Source organism: Notolabrus celidotus, chromosome 22 (genome assembly GCF_009762535.1).
Source record: "Notolabrus celidotus isolate fNotCel1 chromosome 22, fNotCel1.pri, whole genome shotgun sequence".
NCBI classification, from domain to species: domain Eukaryota; kingdom Metazoa; phylum Chordata; class Actinopteri; order Labriformes; family Labridae; genus Notolabrus; species Notolabrus celidotus.
Genome location: NC_048293.1, coordinates 25,944,451 through 25,958,762, shown reverse-complemented (window position 1 = coordinate 25,958,762; position 14,312 = coordinate 25,944,451). Strand labels below are relative to the sequence as shown.

General features: G+C 42.4%; 1 long non-coding RNA gene across 1 annotated transcript in view; it reads left to right on the top strand.

Annotated features, from left to right (window-relative positions):
• Nucleotides 1–14,312, top strand: part of LOC117806790 — a 175,950-nt gene that overhangs the window by 45,178 nt on the left and 116,460 nt on the right. Inside the window, exon 3 of the long non-coding RNA XR_004629753.1 lies at nt 5,346–5,414. This is a non-coding gene — a long non-coding RNA (uncharacterized LOC117806790). The remainder of the gene's footprint in view (nt 1–5,345; nt 5,415–14,312) is intronic.

The following is a 14,312-nucleotide window of genomic DNA, read 5'->3' as shown; positions in this document are numbered from 1 at the left end:
CTATGCTTAGTGACTTGAATGGGACAGGAAGAGTTAAAGTAAGTGATTTTGGGGGGGACACATCCACAAAGGGTTAATTATCAGTTACCTTGTAAAACGGAAACCCCGCCTACATTTTCAGAACTCTTCAATGACCTCTAACTTTCTTCCAGGCGAGTCAAAAAAGGGAAATCATTTGATCTGTGTCATGAAAAATAACAAGGCCCTTTCTCTTCTCTTTTGCATGGCGGTAATGAACAGAATAATTAGGTCTGTGAGGCTACTGTCGAATGAACGTCAGCATTAAACCATTTCTCATCTTGACTTCCTCTCCCCAGATGGCCTCATTGATTTATCCATTTCCACGCATCCTTGCTGTGAATCTGAAATATGCCGCTGCAAACACATCATGAAAACAGCCCTCCAATTGCCAAGGGCACACTGGTCTTTCCTTTTTTTTTGAAAGCTTTTATGCTTCTAACTTCTTTCTGGACACATTCATCTCATCACCTGCCCACTGTGATGGCTAGATATGATTAGAATTACACCACAGGCCTGCGATGAACAGCCAGCCTTGTTTGGCAGCTCGACTCCTGCTCTTTGTTTTTGTTTTTTTCATGCCCGTTTCTGGTTACAGCTCGAGTCTGCAATGAGAGCAGAAAGTGATGCTGCAGAGTGATGGTACCACTGCAGGGAGGCTTCTCATATTCAGCATCACTTTCAAAGGCTTTTCATTGTTTGCTGGAAAGGCGAGTGACAAGTTGGCAATTTGATGACTTGCCTCATGCTGCAAGGGGGGAAGCAGAAATATGTTTCCTGTTGTGATCTCTAATCATTGCTGAAGTCAGCGGTCGGGAGCTTACACACAAACCAAATTTGGGGATAAACAAGTTCTAAAGTGAGATAAAAGTCACGCTGGAATAAAATAAATGTAAAATACTGCTTCACAGGCACAAGTCATAAATTCAGGACGTACAGGGGTAAAAAATGCAGCAACAGTATGTGCCTGCAGCTTGAAAAGTGAAAGCTTCATTATGAAAAATGAGCTTTTTAGTGTCGCATTTTTATGTTTACTCTTCGCAGGTGGTACCTCGTCCTCACTGTGCTTTCTCGCCAACACCCAGAGTGATGCTGCAAAGAAAAACAACATTTTACTGTAGAAGAAAGAACGAGTTTATCTGTATGCATGGATTAATGTCTCTGTGTAAAACTGTTCTATGAGAGCATCAAGAATGTTTAATCTCACAGCTTCTACACATCTAAATACACACTATCAGTCAAACGTTTGGACTCAACTTCTCATTCAATGGTTTTTTATTTATTTTAATTATTTTCAACATTGTAGATTAACACTGAAGACATCAAAACTATGAAATAATCTGGTTTTACCATAATCTGGATTACAACAGTAGTCAAATACAGCTATCCATTGTGTGCTAACCCTACCTCTGAACAACACAACTGATGGTCTCAAACACATTAAGAAGGCAAGTCATTCTACAAATGAACTCTTGACAAGGCTCATGTTAATTAGAAACCATTCCAGGAGACCACTTCATGAAGCAGACTGAGAGAATACCAAGAGTGTGCAAAGCTGTCATGAAGGAAAAAGGGGGCTACTTTACAGAATCTAAAATATGAAACAGATTCTGCTTTGTTTAATACTTTTTTGTGAATTAAATAATTCCATATATGTTCTTTAATAGTGTTGATGTCTTCAGTATTAATCTACAGTGTTTACAATCATTAAAATAAATACAAACCCTTGAATGAGAAGGTGTTTCCAAACTTTTGACTGGTAGTGTACTTACTTCCCTAAGACACGACCTTATCATTTGTGGAGAGACAGAAAGGTAAAGTAAGTAAGTAAATTTATTTAGTATAGCACCTTTCACAGAATAAAATCACTAAGTGCTTCACAGGAAAATATCCAACACATTAAAAGAAACAGACCATAGCATAAATAGAACATTAGTCTGAACACAGTGAGTCGAAGGCCTGTTTAAATAAATGTGTCTTCACAAGTTTTTTAAAGGCGACAACAGATATAGCTGAACGAACATTTACAGGAAGAGCGTTCCGCAATGTCGGTGCCACAACTTCAAAAACACGGTCACCTTTTGTTCTTAAGCGCGCTCGAGGGACAACCAGCAAGCCCTGGTCAGAAGACCTGAGTGGCCTACTGGTGAGGTAGGGGTGGAGCAGGTCGGCGATGTATTCAGGAGCCTGACCATGCAGAGCTCTATACACGAAAACGAGGACTTTAAAGTGAATCCTAAATCTAACTGGAAGCCAATGTAGGGAAGATGGAATCGGAATGATGTGGGTTGTCCGGCTGGACTTGGTCAACAGCCTTGCAGCAGCGTTCTGGACTAATTGAAGACGATGGAGGGACGACTTACTGAGGCAGGTGAAAAGTGAATTACAATAGTCCAGTCGGGATGAAACAAAAGCATGAATGATCATTTCTAGTTCAGGATGTGACACAACACACCTGAGTTTGGCAATCTTTCGTAAATGGAAGAAGCATGACCGGGACAACTGTTTTATGTGGTGATCAAAGTACACGGACTGATCGAATATAACTCCAAGATTTCTGAGTTTAGACAGCAGAAGAGAGGGAACCAATACACAGAGAAAGGGCTAGTCAAAGTGAGCATTATTCAAAAACTACAAGTACAGTTTGGAAAACTACAGAGCCCATGAAGTCACAGGAAGTGCACACAATATAAAAATCTTATGCTCTCAATTTATTATCTTATCTTGTTCCTGAAACATCATTTTCTTATGTGCACAAGATTATTAATTCGCTACCCAGAGTGCATTGCAGTGTAAACAAGACGGCGATCTAAGAGTGCATTTATTTTTTAAGTTTCCTCTAGGGGGCGCTGGTGGCCTAGCGGTCTAAGCGCCCCACATACAGAGGCTATAGTCCTCGTCGCAGGGGTCGACCATTTCCTGCATGTCTTCTCCCGCTCTCTACTCCCCACATTTCCTGTCTCTCTTCAGCTGTCCTATAAAAAAAAGGCAAAAAGGCCAAAAATACAACTTTTTGAAAATATATATAAAAAAAGTTTCCTCTAAATCCACTGTGTTTTTTGTGGGAAATGCATTTAAAAAAAAATAATAATAATTTATCAAAATAAAACCAACATGTCTTCTTATTCAGCGTCCCTTTTAAAGAAATAATTTTTAAAAATTTTACCAATTATTTTAAATTTAATTTATTATTTGCAGGACTTTTTTTTAAAGTAATATTGCTTTAAAGGGTCCAGTATGAATAATAAAATATATCCCTAGTATAATTTGTATAAACAAAAATAAGAGCTACTACTTCCTCTGAGGTTTTAGTTTTGTATACATAAATAAACTAAAACCTTTAAAAAGACTAAAAAAGGAGAACATCTTGGCGAGAGAAACAGAGAGGAATCTGCTTTGTGTACAGAATGTCATGAAGACAGATTGCAAAAGTTCGAGATGAATATGGATGGCAGGAAGTTTCTCAGAAAGTTCTCGTCGTGTCTCCAGAACAGGTGTCATCCATAAAGGCTCTCCCTTGTTTCACAGCAGCCTTACATAATGCAGTGCTTTATTTTCCCTCTCTGCATATAAATTTTATCACGGTACAAAAGTTCAAAATGTGTGACTCGTGAATCACACACAGTCAGGTAACTTCTCCACTTGTTTATGCTTTCTAATGAACTCCATGAGCTGAGACTCTCGCAGCAGCAAACACCGAGCTTGGATGTCAAATGAGACGTGCAGAGTTTCACTCAACTCAGACCTCGTATGACTGCTCTCGGGGCGATGCCTCCTCAGCCTTTAAAAAGAGTAATAAACGGGGCTGTTTTTGAGGCAGTATGGCTCGGTGATATTACGCACAGCAGGGTCTGTATTTGCAAATGGGACAGAATCAGTGTGACGGCCGGAAAGTGCCATCAGTCCAGACCTTCACTTCCTTCACCACGGGTGCCCAAAGTGTTATGTGCTGAGCAGAGAAGCATAATGAGCTAATAAAAAGCGTTGATCAAAGAAGAGTTTGCAGCTATGGTGCAGTGCCACTTTTAGTTAAATATCAACAGTCACCGGTCAGACCTCTGGAGTCTAGATCAGGTCAAAACCAAAGACTGTGTAAATAATGCACGTAGTATCTGTGGCGTCACCCATCTGTTTCTGAAGCGCTGATTTGAGGCCATGGCGGCGGCCATATTGGAAATGCTGAACTCAACATAACTTTTTGTCAAGCTAGTGAGGTAAAGAGGCGGGCTTTGAGCCTCCTCGCCAACAGCCACAGTGTTCCCGCCTGTCAATCAAGTCAGCTGTGCCTCTCATAGTTAAAGACTCATAATCTTAAAGGTGACATATTCTGCTCTTTTTCATCAACATATATTGGTCTAAGAGGTCCCCAAAACATGTCTTTAAAGTTTATTGCTCATAAAAACACTTTGAAATCAGATTTTGGTCTGCCTGTAAACCCCTCTTTTTCAGCCCTGCTCAGAACAGGCTGTTTTCTGTGTCTGTGCCTTTAAATGAGAATGAGCTCTCTGACCACGCCCCCTCAGGAAGTGGATGTGCCTCGGCTGTCCAGCACGTTGATCTAATGTTTACATGTTGGCTGAATATACACGGCTGCTCACGGACCCGCGTTACTTCAACCCTCTGAATCTGATCCAGAATCTGATCCTGATGGAGAGGCGCCTGCAGCAGGACCTTTCTGAACCATCGGTCACAGATTTAGTGTTTCTTGTTGTTTTATTTGTCAGTATGTCGACGTGTGTCTTGGTACACAGCGACGAACATGTAGCTATGTGGCTATGCTAACTAGCGCTAGCACTTTTCCATGAAAACTAAAAATCATCCACTATATCTTCAAATCTGCAGACGTGGGGAGTAAAATCGACCTTTGTGTTTATTAAGACAGCCTACAACTAGCATGCCTCCCTCCTAAGCTCCTTGTTAGCACACATGTGTGCAGGGAATGAAAAACAGAGTAGGGGTTGAGTTGTATTTTATACAGTCTATGGGCTGAACAAGCTCCGAGCTGTCACCTTTAATATCTTCGAATTTCCAGTGTTATGAAAAAATTCACCCCCCGTACACTTTGTGCCGATCGAGAAATGAGCTATCCAGACTACACTTGTTTTTTGCACCAGGCTGTAAACATGTTTATTTCTGCTGCAAAGATCACTTTTTTGAATTGGTGTGTATGTGGTTTCTGGTGTTCCTGCAGCCAGCCTCAAGTGGACACTAGATGAACTGCAGTTTTTAACACATCCGCATTGGCTTCATATTGTGAGACCGGAGGTTGCCGCTTGGTCACAACCAAGAGTGAATGTATTCTAATGGAAAACATTGTCTGTCTGCAGGACTTCCAGAGCTGCCAACCTGACACACTCTGGAGTTTGGAGCACATGGATGATGATGCAGGCTCTGGGGTAAGTCTCCTGTTATCCACTTCCTACTTTGCAGCCAGCAGAGATACAAAAACATCCAACACATGACCCGTGTTGCACTTTTGGTTTCACTTCTTATCGTTTAGTCTGGCGAGGAAATAAGATCTGAGAATGGAGGACATCTAACATCGCCTGTTGTTGTCTGCACTAACACACAAACGTCTGTCTACATGTCTTAATGAAAAATGATAGAGTTGTCAGACTGTATCTACAGTACAGAGGAATTAGAGAACCTTATTCATGGTCAGTCATTTCCTTTCTTTTTGTGTCACTCACACAAATATCAGACTCATTATTTCCCTTTGAAAGTGTGCGTCCTTGCCTGCAACCCAAAAGCTATTAAGAAGACAGGAAGGAAAAAAAATCAAAGGGTTTTTATTTCAACTAACAAAAGTTTTGTCACTTTTAAAATGTGTGCTGGATTTATGTTGCAATCTGAAACATCCATCAAAGATTTCTCTCTCTGCAAACTTCTGCACACCATAATCACAGCTGTCTCTAAGAGTCTTTCACTCAGTGTTGCATCAACTGGACATTTCTACTGCTGCTCGTCCAACAGAGAGAGGATGTGTGATATGTTGTGCATGCATGTCTTAGTGTCTGTGTATGTGGAACTCCAGCTGTGCATTGCGATTGACGATGTGATGTGAAATAACACACTATAAGAGGCCAGAGTTGAGAGAGGTGTAGTGGTGGCAGAACTTTGTCATGATGCTGCTGCAGAATCTTTGCATTTAAGAGGCAGAGGATGACATGAAAATATTCAGAGCTCCCTCTATTAACTGGCTGCAGTACAGATAATAGGCCCCGCCTCCTCCATGTTAACAGACGGGACATGGGACCAACTTTATATCAGATTGATCTTTTCTCTGCGATGTTAAGTTGTAATGAGGAGGGGATTCAGTATTATTTTATTTATTATTATTATATTAGTGCAGTGGTAGTTTTACATTAAAAGTAGATATCATATCATTTTCTTTTAAACCTGGTTTCTGTCATCAAAGTTACTTCTTATCATGCTGATTTATATCTGATTGATCTTTTCTCTGAGATTCTATACATGATGCTATAAAAAGAAGTATAACATCATGATTGACAGCTCCGTCAACCAAGGCCGCTCTTGCAGCCACAGTGTGAAGGAGGAACAGCGAGAGAAAACACAAACACAGCAGTCATGGAACCTTTCATACCCAGGAGTGTCTGCTTCAGACTCAAGAAGCTTTTACCTGTTGTCTCTCTCCACACCTGAGGGGTGTTTGACATTTTCTTGTGAAGTTGAATGTGGGATTTGGTCAGCAGGAAGGCGGCTCTAACAGCCAATCTCTAAGATGCCACCAATGAAAGATGTCAGTGCCTTTTGCAGGGGTATTTCGGCTTCACTTTTGTAACACTGAAGGAGTTGGAGCGGTGTCGTCCATCTTTTTACACAGTCAACGTGCTTTTATCACTGGAAATATAGATAAAGCAATCTTTTGTTCCTTTGGTGTGATGCACAGTTGTGTTGCAGGGCGAGACTTGAATCTGGTCATACATGCATTAGTCCAAGTAAGTTATTGATACTGAAGAAGCAGTACGTTTATGTCATTTAAAAAAAAGGCAATCATGTGTAAGAATAAGCATGAATCCACATCAGAGCGATGAAAGGTGTGAGACAAACGGAGAGCAGAGTGTTGAGCTGGCCTTGTGTCATTGTCATGTAGCCGTATCTTCAGAGCACACAGGTTTATGTGCTGAGGCCTTGAAAGCTGCTCTGTGGTCTGATTCAGCTCCTTTGTCGGTCAATTCTTCCTCTCTCTCTCTCTCTCTCTTTGTCTCCCCCCCTCTTATTTCTCACATCACGTGTCTCAGAAAGAATAACACACATACAAACCAAAAAGAATGAAATCAACTCTGGAGCTGGCATTCATTTGAATAAATTAACACCTCTTAATCAGCCCATGGTTGGATTTTTTCTCAACCGACTCAGCAGGAGCCTGTCCCATTTCTTCTCCTGCTCCATGACATCACGAGTATTTTAAGGACGAGGTTCTTTTTTATTCGAGTCGCCAACAAGAGGAAGTAGAGAAGTCTGTGGAAGGATTCGATCCAAAGCGAGCAGGGGCAGACTCCATTCAAAGGACGGAGGTGGCAATCAATGGTGCCATCTCTTTTGGCTTCACGCTGTAATTCAGAGGAGTTTAGAGAGGCGGAAGGCTACCTTTTATTTCCATAACCTATTTCTGGAGACCTGGATAAGGATTGTTTTGCCTCCTAATAGAAAGGCTGTAACTTTGCCCTTGAGCGAGGTGGCTAACTACCTGCTGCTGCTATTACTGGATCTCCACCAGTGTACAAACCTCCAGCTTCTCTTCTCTTCTGGTGTCACCGCAACAGGAAGTCCACAACAGGATAGGATAGGTAAAAGAGGAGACAGGCATAGGTGTATCAAGTAACCTGGGACTGATCCAAGCCAATCCTGAGGCACCCCCAACATAGAAGCTTCATCAAAAAGGAGAGCTTGTAGTTTCCCCTTAAACTAGAGGGGGTGTCTGCCTCCTGGAGCCAATATGGTTGATGAGTCCAAAGGAGAGTGGGCCTGATAACTGAAGGTACCTCCCATACTACTTTTGGAGACTGTTTCTAAAAGCAGGCCTGCATTCTGGGAGCATTATAACATGATGACAACATAAATAACATTAGGTGACATAGGTTAAGGAGGAGACAGGAGCTCAGTGTATCAAGTAACCTGGCAGTTTGAGCCTATAGCAGGATAACCTGGGGCTGGTCCAAGCCAATCCTGAGGCACCCCAACATATAAGCTTCATCAAAAAGGACAGTGTGTAGCTTCCTCTTGAAGTAGAGAGGGTGTCTGCCTCCTGGAGCCAAACTGCTTGATGATTCCAAAGGAGATTGGGCCTGATACCTAAGGTTCAACCTCCCATACTACTTTTGGAGACTGTTTCTAAAAGCAGGTCTGCATTCTGGGAGCATTATAACATGATGACAACATAAATAACATTAGGTGACATTACATGTTTTATCCTGTGTGATCTCCCTCTTCCTTTGCATCCATCTCTGCGCCCTTCTCTCTGCTCAGCTGGTGTCTGTGTTAAGCACCTGTTTTGAAACATGACTGTTTCTTGATAAGACCAACCCTGACACCCGTAAGCACTCGAAAGCATTGGTCCACAATAGGATAGGATAGGTAAAGGAGGAGGCAGGAGCTCGGTGCATCAAGTAACCTGGGGCTGATCCAAGCCAATCCTGAGGCACTCCAACATATACGCTTCATCAAAAAGGAGAGCTTTCAGTTTCCCCTTAAAGTAGAGAGAGTGTCTGCCTATTAGAGCCAAACTGGTTGATGATTGCAAAGGAGAGTGGGCCTGATAACTAAAGGTTCTACCTCCCTTACTACTTTTGAGACTGTTTCTAAAAGCAGGCCTGCATTCTAGGAGCATTATAACATGATGACAACATAAATAACATTAGGTGACATAGGTTAAGGAGGAGACAGGAGCTCGGTATTCAAGTAAACTGGCAGTTTGAGCCTATAGCAGGATAACCTGGGGCTGGTCCAAGCCAATCCTGAGGCAACCCAACATAGGAGCTTCATCAAAAAGGACAGTTTGTAGTTTCCCCTTTAAGTAGAGAGAGTGTCTGTCTCCTGGAGCCAAACTGCTTGATGATTCCAGAGGAGATTGGGCCTGATACCTAAGGTTCAACCTCCCATACTACTTTTGGAGACTGTTTCTAAAGGCAGGCCTGCGTTCTAGGAGCATTATAACATGATGACAACATAAATAACATTAGGTGACATAGGTTAAGGAGGAGACAGGAGCTCGGTATTCAAGTAACCTGGCAGTTTGAGCCTATAGCAGGATAACCTGGGGCTGGTCCAAGCCAATCCTGAGGCAACCCAACATAGGAGCTTCATCAAAAAGGAGAGCTTTCAGTTTCCCCTTAAAGTAGAGAGGGTGTCTGCCTCTTGGAGCCAAACTGCTTGATGATTCCAGAGGAGATTGGGCCTGATACCTAAGGTTCAACCTCCCATACTACTTTTGGAGACTGTTTCTAAAGGCAGGCCTGCGTTCTAGGAGCATTATAACATGATGACAACATAAATAACATTAGGTGACATAGGTTAAGGAGGAGACAGGAGCTCGGTATTCAAGTAACCTGGCAGTTTGAGCCTATAGCAGGATAACCTGGGGCTGGTCCAAGCCAATCCTGAGGCAACCCAACATAGGAGCTTCATCAAAAAGGAGAGCTTTCAGTTTCCCCTTAAAGTAGAGAGGGTGTCTGCCTCTTGGAGCCAAACTGCTTGATGATTCCAGAGGAGATTGGGCCTGATGCCTAAGGTTCAACCTCCCATACTACTTTTGGAGACTGTTTCTAAAAGCAGGTCTGCATTCTGGGAGCATTATAACATGATGACAAGATAAATAACATTAGGTGACATAGGTTAAGGAGGAGACAGGAGCTCGGTATTCAAGTAACCTGGCAGTTTGAGCCTATAGCAGGATAACCTGGGGCTGGTCCAAGCCAATCCTGAGGCAACCCAACATAGGAGCTTCATCAAAAAGGACAGTTTGTAGTTTCCCCTTTAAGTAGAGAGAGTGTCTGCCTCTTAGAGCCAAACTGGTTGATGATTCCAAAGGAGAGTGGGTCTGATAACTAAAGGTTCTACCTCCCATACTACTTTTGAGACTGTTTCTAAAGGCAGGCGGTGAACCGACGCCACCATAACTTTACATTTTTAATATTATTATTACGTTATTAAATGTAAAGTTTTGCATTTATTGACTGCTCAATCAAAGTGCCATTCTACCCAAACGTAGCTTTTGGAATAAACTAACCCTGGGTTGCTGAGCCGTAGCAGAACCATAAAGCGGAGCCGAGCCCCTGCTAAAAGGGGAGGAGGACAGACGAGCAGAACAGCGCTTTGTCTTCTGATTTCTGATTGGTTAACCACCCACCCCACCTCTCGACCCCCTACCACCCCATCCCCCCCCAACAGCTACAAGTGCTAATTTGTTTTGCAACATGTTATCCCAAGAAGTGTTGCAAAAGTCAAGCGCGCAGATTCGTCACTTTGAAATGCGAGAAAGCACATTCCTGAAGTTACAGGGAGCGATTCCAGAGGTTGTGATCACCGAGTTGTGGTTGTAAATATCAATCTACACGTGTGAATATATGAAGTGTGACTTCACATTCAGAACACGGTTGTATGAATATTTTTTACAAGTGAGAAATGAAACACAAGTTCAGAATTTTTGATCCACAAGTTCAGAATTTGTATTCAGCAGGTTCTCACATCAAGTCTACAAGCGTATGCATTTTGCAACATATTTACCTCCATACAAGAACTCCTCTGGTCACCCAACATACAAATGCGCTTACTGCTAACTATGATATGGAAACACATCATTTTCTCAGCACAGATGACCTGTAGCTTTAAATCAGCTGGCTGCTCCTCCACGGTCTTAAGATGCAGTTTAATTATCAACATGAGCTGCTTTGGATAAAAGTTTGTATCTTGTAACGTTAGCTGGTGTAGGTGGAGAGAGCTAGCCGCTCCGGATAGCCACTTAGCTCACAGACTCGACAGATAAGAATTGAGGTTTCCCACGGCAGTTTATTAAACAGAGAGATAGACAGTCGACCTTACGAAGCCAGGTCTCCACGGCCCTATAGTTGTTCAGCACACATGTCAAACAGAACGATAGGTACAGCTTACACCAGCTCGTCACTAGATGAGTAGACTGAGAGCGCATCTCTGTCTGACTCCTCTACAAAACTTCCCGGGCTCAGGAGGAGCAACTCCTCTGTATACCATCGGCCTACTCAGAAAGGTGGCGCCACCTTGTGGCGCTACCAGGTATAACCCAATTATATTCTGACTGTTACAATCTCATTATCACTCACAATGTGAAGCGTTAGAATTCTGTTAAAAACTACTGTGCAAATATTAAAATGTGGAGCTACAGCATGTGAATCCTCCCAGCTTCACTCTCTTCATGCTAACAGAGCTGTGAGCTGAGCTGTGTCCATGAATCTGACAGCCTGGTGAGATGGGTAGGTAATTAAAAAGTAGGCTTAATGCTAAGGCTGCACAGCAGATGTAATGCAAGTTTAAAAGACACTTCAGAAAGCAAAGAGGAGAAATCATCAAGACGCTGCAGTGGCCTTTGAGCTACTCAGGCTGCTGGCCTTGGAGAACAAAACCTCCTCGAAACATCTCACCGCCTGCAGAATCTTTCCTGTAAAACCTTCCAGTCTTCTCAGTAGAAGCAAATCCTGAGAGGAGCACACACTGCCCACTCTCCTCTGCACAAAATAAAATGCTGAACAGAAGTTTGGAAGTGTCTTAAGGTTGTGCAGCTTGTTCTTTGGAAACAGATCCTTCCCACGTTTCCCTGAGTGTCAGCCTTTTTTACATACTGCACAAACATCGTTTCGGATGAGAGTGTCCCTGGGATGCAGTAAAAAAAAACTCCAAAAATAAGCGTGAGGAGGCAAAATAACTCCCAACAGAGGAAGTGCTCAAAAATTAATTTCTCAGCCACAGTGTGAGTCTAACTGCTGGAAAATAATTCAAGCTTTGACAAAAAAAAAAGCACTCCCAGCTGTCACTCTGAAGACCTTAAATACTCCCCATCACTTATGGAGTTGGGCATCTGCGGTGTTAATCCCATTGCTCTGGCTGCAAAACAAATTTCCTGTTGCTAAAAAAAAAAAAGTGTGCTGCTCCTCGAAGTAGTAAATTGCAGTAAGTGTCAATCAGACCCACTGTCCCCAAAACCCAGATCAAAACTGATGCTTCTTTGTTCTGTTTTGAAAGGAAAGCAGCAGGAGCACAGAAGACAGCAGGTAGCCTCAAACAGCTCATGTTGGCTGCAAGATGGTCTCTTCATTTTAACCATTCAGAAGGCACAGACACTGTGAGTCAGCCATGGCTCTCCTTTTACTGTCTGCTCATTCTGTACTGCTTAGGGGCCTCTAAAATATTTGTCTCAACTCCCTCCAACTTAGTGATACTTTACCTTTTTTGGTGGAGAATAACCTACTTCCACAGAGAGAGAGAAGTGTGGATATGGTCTACCCATCCATGCAGACTATGCACCTTTTTACGCAGGGGTTTATTGTTTCCAGAAAAAAAAGTCTGCTGCTCCTTGAGGTAGTGGATTGCACTAAGTGTCAATCAGACCCACTGTCCCCAAAACCCAGATCAAAATAAATGCTTCTTTGTTCTGTTTTGAAAGGGGAGCAGCAGGAGCACAGAAGACAGCAGGTATAGCCTCAAACAGCTCATGTTGGCTGCAAGATGGTCTCTTCATTTTAACCATTAAGAAGGCACAGACACTGTGAGTCAGCCATGGCTCTCCTTTTACTGTCTGCTCATTCTGTACTGCTTAGGGGCCTCTAAAATATTTGTCTCAACTCCCTCCAACTTAGTGATACTTTATCTTTTTTGGTGGAGAATAACCTACTTCCACAGAGAGAGAGAGAAGTGTGGATATGGTCGACCCACCCATGCAGACTATGCACCTTTTTACGCAGGGGTTTATTGTTTCCAAAAAAAAAGGCTGCTGCTCCTCGAGGTAGTAGATTGCACTAAGTGTCAATCAGACCCACTGTCCCCAAAACCCAGATCAAAACTGATGCTTCTTTGTTCTGTTTTGAAAGGGGAGCAGCAGGAGCACAGAAGACAGCCGGTATAGCCTCAAACAGCTCATGTTGGCTGCAAGATAGTGTCTGTGCCTTCTTAATGGTTAAAATGAAGAGACCGTAAGTCAGCCATGGCTCTCCTTTTACTGTCTGCTGAAGGGCCCCTAAAATATTTGTCTCAACTCCCTCCAACTTAGTGATACTTTATCTTTTTTGGTGGAGAATAACCTACTTCCACAGAGAGAGAAGTGTGGATATGGTCTACCCACCCATGCAGACTATGCACCTTTTTACGCAGGGGTTTATTGTTTCCAAAAAAAAAAGTCAACTGCTCCTGGAGGTAGTAGATTGCACTATGTGTCAATCAGACCCACTGTCCCCAAAACCCAGATCAAAACTGATGCTTCTTTGTTCTGTTTTGAAAGAAGAAGTACAAAGAAATGATTTTCATGAGGTACAAGGAGGAAGAACTACCTGCGTCAAAGACAACGCGATTGCAATTTGCAATAAATGTTCAGCCGAAGTTCAGAGAGGAGGGAAAAGGAGCGTGACATACAACACATCAAACCTCATCAGTCACCTAAAGCTTCATCAGCGCTACGACGGTGTATGGAAGGAGTAATGCTAATAACGGCTAATGCTACCGAACCAAAGTAACAGAAAGGCTGTGGGAGAAGAGTGAGAGCAGCCGGGAGGACCACGGCTCAAAGGGTAAGAGAATATGAATATTTGTTTCTGTCTGAAAAGTTGGGGGCATCTACAAGATTTGATGGGGGCTGTACAAAAGTCTAATTCTAATAATGCTGCAGTTTGAAATGTGAAATGAGAGTGTAGCTGCTTATTATCTGTCAGTAATAGAAATGGAAATTAATTGGCTAAATAAAGTGAATGACAATAAAAGAGAACTAATCTTGTGGTGAAGTTTTAATCCTCAATCACAGTTGTTATTGACATTCAGGGATTTATATCTTGTGGCATTTTAAAAAAAAGTTAAAAGCCTTTTCTCCTCACTCAGGTACCACAGATGAGCCGCAGGCAAAGAGGACCAGGACAGACGAGAACAACGTTTTCTGCTGCTGAACATGTGATGCACTTACAGACTGTTGGTTTGTAAAAACTTAGAATTTTGAATTGACTAAAGCACTTTATTTTTTGTATTGACTGATGCATTTGTATTTTTTTTAAACTAATAAATGTTTATTTTTTGGGAGACTGAACTGTTGTTGTGATTAC